Source organism: Triticum aestivum, chromosome 5B (assembly GCF_018294505.1).
Source record: "Triticum aestivum cultivar Chinese Spring chromosome 5B, IWGSC CS RefSeq v2.1, whole genome shotgun sequence".
NCBI lineage: Eukaryota > Viridiplantae > Streptophyta > Magnoliopsida > Poales > Poaceae > Triticum > Triticum aestivum.
The window spans coordinates 697,996,677-698,009,009 of record NC_057807.1 but is presented as its reverse complement, the minus strand read 5'-3'; positions in this window follow the sequence as shown (position 1 = coordinate 698,009,009).

Genomic DNA, 12,333 nt, shown 5'->3' with positions numbered 1-12,333 from the left:
AGCCGATCTCACTCCCCCACATTCAAACTGAGGGCTATAAATCGGGGAGCAGGGGCGGCGGGCATTATTCTCGCTTGCATCTTCCTGCCCCTTGCTCTCGCCCTGCTCTTTGCAACCGACGCACCGCGGCGCCTGCTGCCCCGAGTAGAACTTCTCCGTTGTCCATTTTCTATCTTCTTCCTCCGCTCATGGCCCTGTCGTCGGGCTCTTGGATGGGCTTGAATGTCACTGCCGAGGACATCGCCCATCTTCGAGCATCGCGGCGCCTGCCGCGGGAGACGGATGTCGTCGTTCGTCTGCCGCACGACGAGCAGAGGCCGCAGCCCGAGGTGTCAGAGCACGTGGTCTTCCTCACGCACTTCGAGCGTGGGTTCGGGCTGCCGGTGAGCACCTTCTTTCGCATGTTCCTGGAGTTCTTTGGGCTTCAGCCGCATCATCTTGGCGCCGGCGCCATCGTCCAGCTCTCCGGCTTCGTCACCCTCTGCAAGGGGTACCCGGGGGTCGAGCCCACGATCGACCTCTGGGCTCGCTTCTTCTCCCTGAAGCAACAGGGCCCGTCGGCCGGAGAGTTCGCCGATTGTGGGGCCGCCGTCATCTCGAAGCGGTCGGGGGAGGATTTCCCCAAGATCCCGCTCGAGGATTCTGCCAAGAAATGGCAGAACCCCTTCTTCTATGTCCGCAACCTGGGTGCGGACCGCATCAATCTTCCGCCCTTCGCCATCGCGCCACCGCAGGCGAAGATGAACTGGGGCTACTCGCTCAGGCACCCGCCGTAGGAGATTCTCAATCTTGGTGAGCGGGTGACGGTGATGAGGACGCGGGAGGGGCTCTCCGGCAATGACCTCATCGCCGCATTCATCATGCGTCGGGTCCTCCCGCTGCAGAGGCGCTCCTGCCTCATCGGCGAGATGGTGGGCCTTCAAGACCCCAACCGCATGGGGTCGACGCGGCTGACAACGGAGCAGATCGTGCGCCGCGTGAACGACATCTCCAAGGCCAACCTTGAGGAGGACTGGCGGTTCGGCAAGGTGTCGTACAACGAGTCGAACCCGGCGCCGCAGGTGAGTGTCTAGTCACCTTACTTTGCTGCTGTGCACCTTCTCATCCATCCTGACGCGACGTGGGAGGTGCTTCTGAATGTGAGCCGGCATCCTTATGCCCGGGCTCCATCGCAGGTGGCGCCGGTGGCTCCAGAGGGGCCCGCAGCACGAGGCGGCGGCGGGGGTGGGGGGAAGGAAGCCGAAGCCGACGCCGGCGCTGGGCGTCGCGCGGGTAAGTCTTGTATTTTTCTTCATGTATCTTGAGTTGTTGACCGTTGTACGGTACGGTGACGCTGACGCCGGTTGTTGGTGGAGTGGCGTTGGGCAGGGGAGGCGGCGATGTGGGCGGAGCCGGGTCATCGCGTGGGGTGATACGTCTCCGTCGTATCTATAATTTTTGATTGTTCCATGCCAATATTCTTTAACTTTCATATACTTTTGGCAACTTTTTATACTATTTTTGGGACTAACATATTGATCCAGTGCCCAGTGCCAGTTCTTGTTTGTTGCATGTTTTATGTTTCGCAGAAACCCAATATCAAACGGAATCCAAACGGGATAAAACGGACGGAAAATTGTTTTGGAATATTTGGGATTTTCCAGAGGAAGAATCAACGCGAAACGGTGTCCGAGGTGGCCAGGAGATAGGGGGGCGCGCCTGGCACTCTCCTGGGCCACTCATAAGGCGGTTGACGCTCTTCTTTTGCCGTAAGAAAGCTAATTTTACGAGAAAAATCTGGGCGAAAGATTAACCCCAATCGGAGTTACGGATCTCCGGATATAAAAGAAACGGTGAAGGGGCAGAATCTGAGAACACAGAAACAGAGAGAGACAGAGAGATAGATCCAATCTCGGAGGGGCTCTCGCCCCTCCCACGCCATGGGAGCCAAGGACCAGAGGGGAAACCCTTCTCCGATCTAGGGAAGAGGTCAAGGAAGAAGAAGAAGAAGAAGAAGAAGGGGGGCCCTCTCCCCCTTGCTTCTGGTGGCGCCGAAACGCTGCCGGGGGCCATCATCATCACCGCGATCTTCACCAACACCTTCGCCATTTTCACCAACATCTCCATCACCTTCCCCCATCTATATCCAGCGGTCCACTCTCCCGCAACCCGCTGTACCCTCTACTTGAAGATGATGCTTTATGTTTCATATTATTATCCAATGATGTGTTGCCATCCTATGATGTCTGAGTAGATTTTCGTTGTCTTATCGGTGATTGCTGAATTGCTATGATTGGTTTGAGTTACATGTTTTATTATTGGTGCTGTACTATGGTGCTCTCCGTGTCACGCAAGCGTGAGGGATTCCCACTGTAGGGTTTGCAATATGTTCATGATTTGCTTATGGTGGGTGGCGTGAGTGAACAGAAGCACAGACCCGAGTAAGTAGGTTGTTTGCGTATGGGATAAAGGGGACTTGATACTTTAATGCTATGGTTGGGTTTTACCTTAATGATCTTTAGTAGTTGCGGATGCTTGCTAGATTTCCAATCATAAGTGCATATGATCCAAGAAGAGAAAGTATGTTAGCTTATGCCTCTCCCTCAAATAGAATTGCAATAGTGATTACCGGTCTAGTAATGTAGTCAATTGCTTAGGGACAATTCCACAACTCCTACCACCAGTTTTCCACACTCGCTATATTTACTTTATTGCATCTTTACCTAAACAGCCCTAGCTTTTATTTACGTGCTCTTTATTATCTTGCAAACCTATCCAACAACACCTACAAAGTACTTCTAGTTTCATACTTGTTCTAGGTAAAGTGAACACTAAGCGTGTGTAGAGTCGTGTCAGTGGCCGATAGGACTTGAGAGAGTATTTGTTCTACCTTTAGCTCCTTGTTGGGTTCGACACTCTTACTTATCGAAAGAGGCTACAACTATCCCGTATACTTGCGGGTTATCAAGACCTTTTTGTGGTGCCGTTGCCGGGGAGTCATAGCGTGGGGTGAATATTCTTGTGTGTGCTTGTTTGCTTTATCACTAAGTAATTTTTATTTGCTGTTCTAAGTTGTTCTCTATCTTTAGTTATGGATATGGAACACGAAATACCAGAAAAATTAGGTGTACTTTCTACTCATGGAGATGGCGAACCTCCTAAAACCCTCAATGCTCGTTATGTGAAAGACATTATGTACTACTATAATAATCCTGAGAAAACCCCATTCAATTATGTTATGGGATACACATTGGACCAACATGAATACTTTTGGGATTATCGCTTGACACAAAAAGGGAAACTATTATGGGATCAAATTTCTATATTGTGTTGGTATGCCCGGGATCTATGCTTGAGATATGATATTACTTGTTGCTCTAGGATGAAGGCTCCACACCTTCCCTTTTCATGCAAATTTAATGATAATGAAACCTTAGCTTCTTATGCTAGAGGTATATATGATTACTATGATGTTGAACAAATTGAAGAATTTGTTGCTTTTAGGGCTGCTTATGAAATTGAATCTTTGTTTGAAAAGTATGAAGCTTTAGATGATGATGTTTATATGCCTGAAAATTATGCTATATTGAGATATTGCTATGAAAACTATGAATACAATTACAATATTAATTCATTTATTGAGAAAGTCTCCGCTGTCCAAGAAGAGACTAATATTTTGCAGGAAGCTATGGAAGAAGAAATTGATGAAACTGTGAGCTCATTGGATGAAAAAGATGATGAGGAGAGTGAAGAACAAAAGAAGGAAGAGCGGATTGATCACCTGTGCCCACCTTCTAATGAGAGTAACTCTTCAACTCATACATTTTTTTATTCCCCTTCGTGCTTACCGAAGGATGATTTCTATGATCCCGTTGATTCTCTTGAAATATCCCTTTTTGATGATACTTGTTATGCTTGTGGCCAAGATGCCAATATGAATTATGCATGGAGATGAACTTGCTATAGTTCCTTATGTTAAACATGAAATTGTTGCTATTGCACCCACGCATGATAATCCTATTATCTTTTTGAATTCTCCCGACTACACTATATTGGAGAAGTTTGTGCTTATTAAGGATTATATTGATGGGTTGCCTTTTACCATTGCACATGATGATTTTGATAGATATAATATGCATGTTCTTGCTGCACCTACTTGCAATTATTATGAGAGAGGAACTACATCTTCACTTCTCTATGTTTCCCATACGATAGAATTGCAAGAAACTGTTTGTACTATGCATTGGCCTTTACTTGGTGTGCATGAATTGTTCTTTTATGACATGCCGATGCATAGGAAAAGAGTTAGACTTCGTTTTTGCATGATATATGTTACTTTGTGCTCACTACTAAATTACAAATCATTGTTAATTAAAATTGGCTTTGATATACCTTGGGATCCGGGTGGATCCATTACTTGAGCACTATATGCCTAGCTTAATGGCTTTAAAGAAAGCGCTGTCAGGGAGACAACCCGGAAGTTTTAGAGAGTCATTTATTTCTGTTGAGTGCTTTTATATAGTCTAAAAACAAAAAATAAATAAAGAGGGGAACCTAAAACTTTTCAAAAAGGAAAGTGAAAGTGAGAGAGACAAGCATTGTTGAAGTGGGAGAGCTCCTTGAACTTTGTTCATGCTCACGGAAACTTTGTGAATCTTAATTACAGAAACTTTTCATCAAAAATAATTATCCCCTTGTACAATTCCATTGTATTATAAAAATAATGTGCCAAGGTTTGACTTTAGGATGTTTACAATGTTTGTTGGTTTGTACGGTGCATGACAGAAACTTTTGCTGTAGTGCTTGATTTTACATTTTTAACTGGAACGTCAAATGGTTCTGATTCCTTTTTCACTGTCTTTATGTACAAATTTTTTATTTTTCCTAATTTTTGTAGAATTTCTGGGGTACCAGAAGTATGGTGAATGTTCAGATTGCTACAGACTGTTCTGTTTTTGACAGATTCTGTTTTTGATGCATGGTTTGCTTGTTTTGATTGATCTATCAATTTATATCAGTGGATTAAGACATGAAAAAGTTATATTACAGTAGACACAATGCAAAAACAAAATATGAATTGGTTTGCTACAGTACTTAGAGTGGTGATTTGCTTTATTATACTAACGGATCTTACCGAGTTTTCTGTTGAAGTTTTGTGTGGATGAAGTGTCTAAACGATGAGGTCTCGATATGAGGAAAAGGAAAATAGGAAAGAGCTCAAGCTTGGGGATGCCTGAGGCACCCCAAGTAAATATTCAAGGAGAATCAAGTGTCTAAGCTTGGGGATGCCCCGGAAGGCATCCCCTCTTTCTTCAACAAGTATCGGTATGTTTTCGGATTCGTTTCGTTCGTGCATTATGTGCAAGTCTTGGAGCGTCTTTTGCATTTAGTTTTCACTTTTATTTTATGCACCATGCTGGTATGAGATAGTCCTTGGTTGATTTATAGAATGCTCATTGCACTTCACTTAAATCTTTTGAGTATGGCTTTATAGAATGCTTCATGTGCTTCACTTATACCATTTGAAGTTTGGATTGCCTGTTTCTCTTCGTATAGAAAACCGCCATTTGTAGAATGCTCTTTTGCTTCACTTATATTTGTTAGAGCGTGGCCATATCTTTTGTAGAAAGAATTAAACTCTCTTGCTTCACTTATATCAATTTAGAGAGATGACAGGAATTGGTCATTCACATGTTTAGTCATAAAATCCTACATAAAACTTGTAGATCGCTGAATATGATATGTTTGATTCCTTGCAATAGTTTTGCGATATAAAGATGGTGATATTAGAGTTATGCTAGTGGGTGGTTGTGGATTGTAGAGAAACTTGTGTTGAGGTTTGCAAGTCCCGTAGCATGCACGTATGGTAATCGTTGTGTGACAAATTTGAATCATGGGGTGTTTCTTTGATTGTCTTCCTTATGAGTGGCGGTCGGGGACGAGCGATGGTCTTTTCCTACCAATCTATCCCCCTAGGGGCATGCGTAGTAGTACTTTGCTTCGAGGGCTAATAAACTTTTGCAATAAGTATATGAGTTCTTTATGACTAATGTGAGTCCATGGATTATACGCACTTTACCTTTCCATCATTGCTAGCCTCTTCGGTACCCGTGCATTGCCCTTTCTCACCTCGAGAGTTGGTGCAAACTTCGCCGGTGCATCCAAGCCCCGTGATATGATACGCTCTATCACACATAAGCCTCATTATATCTTCCTCAAACAGCCACCATACCTACCTATCATGGCATTTCCATAGCCATTTCGAGATATATTGCCATGCAACTTCCATCATCATCATATACTTGAGTTGAACATTTATTGTCATATTGCTTTGCATGATCGTCAGATAGCTAGCATGATGTTTTCATGGCTTGTCCGTTTTTTGATGCCATTGCTACGCTAGATCATTGCACATCCCGGTACACTGCGGAAGCATTCATATAGAGTCATATCTTTGTTCTAGTATGATGATGAAAAATATTACTCCTCCCAATTTATAATAAGTGTCACAGTTTTGAACTAACCCCAGTTCAAAACCGTGACACTTATTATGGATTGGAGGTACTGTTAGAGTAGAAGAGGGCTGAAAGGTCATGTCACTGTTGATTAGAAACATATGTACCTAGCGTCTAAAACCAAATGGTGGACCGGGCTCATACACGTACTAGGCCGCAAAGTGTCCTTTCTATGGATCAATCCAAGGGTCTAGCGGAAACTTCTCCAAAATGAGCCAGGACATAATTTATGGATAATAACTGAAGTAAATACGATTGCCTCAAAATAATTAAATATGATTTCTTATAGTCTTCCACAATATTGCCACATAGAAATGTAGTACACAAATGGTTTCGTACAAGACGATAAATCTCATAATTTGATTAATATTATCTATAGTTATTGTCGTTGGTTCAACTAATTGTCACTTACCAAGTAAATATCTTGAGTTTGAGTGAAAAATATATATTATCTAACTATACATTTCTACTCCTATAAAAATACCAAGTTGGCAAAAATGGTGTGTCTGTCATCCATCATTTTCGACCATCAAATCTGCATCGGACACATGGGAGACAACCCCACTTCAACTTGCAAATAGACCCTTATTTTCTACTTCCTGCTCCATCTATGCCCACTTCATCCAACAAGAGGCATTCGGTCCTTCTAGAAACGGGGAGCAAACAATGGAACTGAACTGGGCAGGTCGCCACTACCGCTCACACGCTGCCAGCGCCGGACGCTCCGAATGCCTCTCCCAGCTCATATCTATTGTAGCAGCCCCACCACTCACCACCTACCCCCTCCTCCATGTTGTCTCCTCTCCCCCTACCCCATCTCGTTCGATGCTGTCGGCAAGTACGCCGCCAGCGCCGTCCGCCCCCAAGTCCGCGAAGCCTCTTTTGCCTCCTTCTTTGATGCAGCAAACCCTCCGCCCACCACCTCCCCTCCTCCCCCTACCCCATCCCATCAAACATTGGCAAGTACGCCCCCGACATCGTCCGCCCCCAATTCCACAACAAGCCACCACCAAAAGACCAAGCATGAGGGAGGTGTCGCAATATCTTTAGAGATTTTATAGTATGAGATGGTAGGTTGCAAAGTGTTTTATCACTCCTTCAAAGGATTTGTCTATATATCCGTTGGTGTGAGGTTATATAATAAAGAGTTGGGATGATGATTTTCTCAACAACACCAACAAGAGAGAGTTGGGATGATACTTTGTTTTGCTTTTCATTATCATATTATAGATGTTGATCTTGTGAGAGGTCATGACTACCATGATATGAACATTCATCTCACCGACATTTGTTCCATTAATTATTTTTTGGTACTTCTCTTTGTTATTCCCTCTATTCAAAACATTTGGATAACGTCTACAGCAGGTCTCTTTTTCATTGACCCTCCTCCTTCACTTGGTAGCTGCACATCCAATTTTTCAGGTCACACACCAATTTTTTTCCTTCTTGTGTGTTATCGGCATCTTTTTTTGGGCAGAAACCTGGTTAATGTATGTAGTTACTAGAGGTCCAGTACTAATTTTTGTGTATGTATATGTGCACTCGCCCCTTCTATATACACATAATTTCAAAGCATCTCTTACAGTATATTTTGTTTCTTTGCTCGGTACAAAATGTATTCCAAGTGTTGTTCATTGTTTTTTGCTTTGTCCAAATATACTGCATACCCTCTACAGACTCAGTTTTTTCCTTTGTTTGAAGAAAACACAGACAGTTATGTACGCAATAGTGATCGTCTGATGCCCTTATAAGCATGGAAAAAAACAGCGCGTTATAGCGGCGCTAATAGCGCGCTATAGCGTTTCTGGGAAACTGAACGCTACGCTATGCATATTTCACTTGCTACGTCGCTATTCGCGCTAAATACGGCGACTGCACGCTATAGCGCGTATCGACGCTATTTTTTTCGACGACGTTTTCTTTCAGACGAATTTTTCATCAGCCCACTATACTTTTGGGCTTTCTGGCCCAGTAACCAAGCATATCTTCTCCTCCAGCCGAGCGAACCCTAACCAACCTACCGAGCGAGCCCTTCCCAAATGAACGAGGCGGCGGTGGCAGCAGCGGCCACCGGTGCTTCGCCCGTCTCCTCCATCCACGGCCGGCCGCCTCTTGCTTAAATCTGAATGTATGAACTCTGAACAGTGCTATATGCCTATATCTGGACCATGCTTTGCTATCTGAACAATGTTTTAGCCTTGGTTTTAGGTGCTGAAATCTGTCATTTGTATGCTATATGCTGAAATCTGAATAATGTTTTGTGAAACGCTATTTTGCAAAATAGCGCGCTATTAGCATGCTATTTCGTTTATAGCATTTTTTTGAAGGCTGCGCTATTTCAAATAGCGCACTATTTTTTTCCTTGCTTATAAGTGAGCAGGTAGATGAAGGAAAAAAAACAAAAAAAAACAGAACCCTATCTGATAAAGGAAAATTTGTGTCTACAATCTTTTTATACCAGTATCTATGTGCATATGATTCAGAGTGTATAACGTGCTCATTGATTATTTTGTTATTAAACAGTGCTTGCTGGAGATGACAAATCAAGCGCACTAAGAAGGCAAAGCAGAGGCCGAAAATTTGTCTGATTTACTGTGCTTGGGTACGAGCTGGTTTGTAGCCAAGGAAGATACTCTGCCTGTTTACAGTGGTAGATTTTATAGTGAGGGAGGTACTTGTTTTTTAAGATGGAAGATACTCTGCTTTGTGGCAAGGGGAGATACCGTGTTACTTCTGCCCATTTTTGTACATCTGGGCTTAATAACAAGATTACGCTCTTTGTCAAGTAACTTTGTGATGGTGCGCTTCTCGTGTTGAGGCCCTTATGTTTCATGAGACGATTGATTATAAGTACGCATAAAAAATATTCATGTGCAATCTTTAATTAGTAATACAGACTTGGTTATGTGCCACTATTTTGTGCATCAGATCTGGTAAGGCTCTTCTTGTTTTTCCGTTCCCTTTCTTTGTTTATTCAGCAAAGGACATATTGATTTAAGTTATTGTTTGGAGAAACTAAGACTAGGTCCTTAAAAAACGTATAAAAGTAAAGAAATGGTGTCAAATAATGAAACAAGATATTTGAATGATGTTGGTTTTGAAATTATCATGATTATGCATCCTCGCTGTTGTAATGCCACAGTCAAATCTCGTTTACTCGTGCTTTTACTTCTATCTTTCATATATGGCCCAATATATACATGTTTGCATTTGTTCATGTTTTCTTCTGGATATGCACAAGTCCTTTCATCTCAATTTTATTACATGGGCATTCTTGTTACACTGAAATTCTCAAAACTGAAATGTTTCCGCCAACAAACCGAAGTGTCATTTTCAAATCCATTTGATTTGTGTTTTGTCTTACTATGAATGATGCCGCCTCTCTTTTTTTTCTCCGTGGCAATGCACGGGCATTCGACTAGTACATTAACTAAAAGTGGGATGCTTTATTGTGTCCCAAAAAAGAACGATGCATAAAAATGATATCTTCCATTACTCTCATAGTTATGGGGTATGGCGGTTAGCCATTCCATTGCATTAATTTGCCTTCAAGATTGAATGCGAGAATACATTTATCACTATTAAATTATCAGGAGACTTCAATCATGTTTCTTTGAACACAACTTACCACATGCTTTAAGATTTATTTAAATGAACATGTAAACATTATTACTATAAAATTCTAAATCTTAGAAAACAACATGCAGCGTGCGCCGTGCAAGGCTTGCTAGTATCCTCAATTTCCCGTAGATAACACACATACTATGCAATGGCATCCATCTGAAGCACATTCACCGTAGATAGTGCCCGAGTGGTATGTTTGTTTGCATTGTGTCAGACATGCATCTTTGGATGGACATGACTTGGAGACAACGTATACATCGCAACCCTGGGGGAAATATGATCCGTCGTCTATACTCTCCTTTGACATAACACCTACGAATTCAACTGTAATTAGAATGTTTCATACACATGTCCTTTAGAAAATAAGAACCATGCCTGCAAAATACCTGAACAAAGCACCAAAAGGACAAGGCCTAGGAGCACCACCTTGGTACCTACCATCCTTGATAGAAGAACTTTTGGAACGTAGGAGGAATTGTTTATATGAATTGTGTTTCGAATGGCAATATTACGTTCTATGTTGTCGATGAATAGATCCGGAGTGATCCTTTATATAGCATCCATGGTGCTTGTTATATGTGGAATAAATTAATAACATATTCTCATTTTTGAGAGATATTAATAACATATTCTAAGTCAAGTATGTTTTTATTCTTCTTTTATTCTTTAGAAATCAACTTATCATGTTTGCTAAATATTTTGCTATACAGGCTCAAATTAGGAGCCATTTAATGGGGGTGCTACTATGTATCGCTCATGGGGAGCGGTACAAACGGGTCGCCTACAACACATATAGTTGGGCTAGCTCAATAACATACACAACAATTCACCCGATTTTCCTAGCCCTATTTTTTCCTCAAAAAAATCATAATGCATTTTTTTTCACTTTTTTAATTTGGGTTGGCTTTTCATGAATTTAAAAATGCTCAGGAATTCAAATAATATTCATGAATGTGAAAATGTACCCGAAAACTAATATTGTTCTACAATTTGAAACTATGCTCATGATTTATAAAATCGTTCATGGATTCAAAATGTCCGTGAGTATGAAAAATGTCCATGAATTGAAAAGATATACATGAAATTTGAAATTATATTTATGAATTTATAAATGCTGGTGAATTTTTTAAAAATTCATAAATTTTGAAAATATTCAATTTTCTTGAAAGCTTCCATAAATTAGAGAAAAGAATTCTTTAATTAAAAAATCACACAGAAAAATGTAAGAAATTAATATCCAAATGTCTGCTTCTCCTACTCAGACTAATGGGTCGACGTAGTGGACACACCCTATAGGCCATCGCAATGAGAGATGTAACAATAGTATATCTCTCAGTGTGATGGCCTAGCCCGGTGTGCACTTCTAACCGTGTAGCCATCTAAGTGTGCGTTGTGGATGAGAGGAAGGAATTGAATGGGGGCAAATCCAATTATCAACACGAGAAGAGTGCAACAGGAAATCAAGTGGGTCGACCCATTTTATCGGTAGGAAGAGGGGTTTCCGTTCCAACACTGAAACCATCCAGAAGGTTTAAATAAGTTTTTGCCGGTTCTGGGAACCTTCTAGATTGCTGACTATTTTGTTCTTTTACATTTTTTAATTTTTTCCTAGTTTAATTAGAAAATTTGCAAGTTGTTAACTTAGTATAAAATCATGTTCCTCCTTTAAAAAAATTAATTGCAATTCAAAATATGTTTGGGATATCAAAGAATATTCATGTTTAAAAAAAAATCATAACTTCAAAAAATTATTGCATTCTCAAAAATATATGAATATTTAAAAAATCACGTTCTCAATTTTTTTATCAATTTGTTTTTAAAAAAATCACGTTTTCAGGAAAAATAACTTAAAATTCTTGACTTTTTGCGTTTTCAAAAATTGTTCATGTTTTGAGAAAATGTACATATTTTCAAACAATGTTTGCATTTTTAATATATAATCAGAATTTGAAAATTATTCATTCTTTAAAAATTATCACAATTAGATTTTTTAAAATATTTTTTCGCCAAATTATCGAGTTTACATATAGTTTTTAAAGTTTCAAATATTGTTTGCATTTTCAGAATATGTCCAAAATTTCAATAATTATTTGCATTTTCCAAACAAATGACAGTTTTAAAAATATATTCTCAAATATTATTCACTTTTCAAATATATTTTTTCCTGATTTTTTGAAAAATTGAACGAAAACAAAAAATGCTATTGTACTGAACA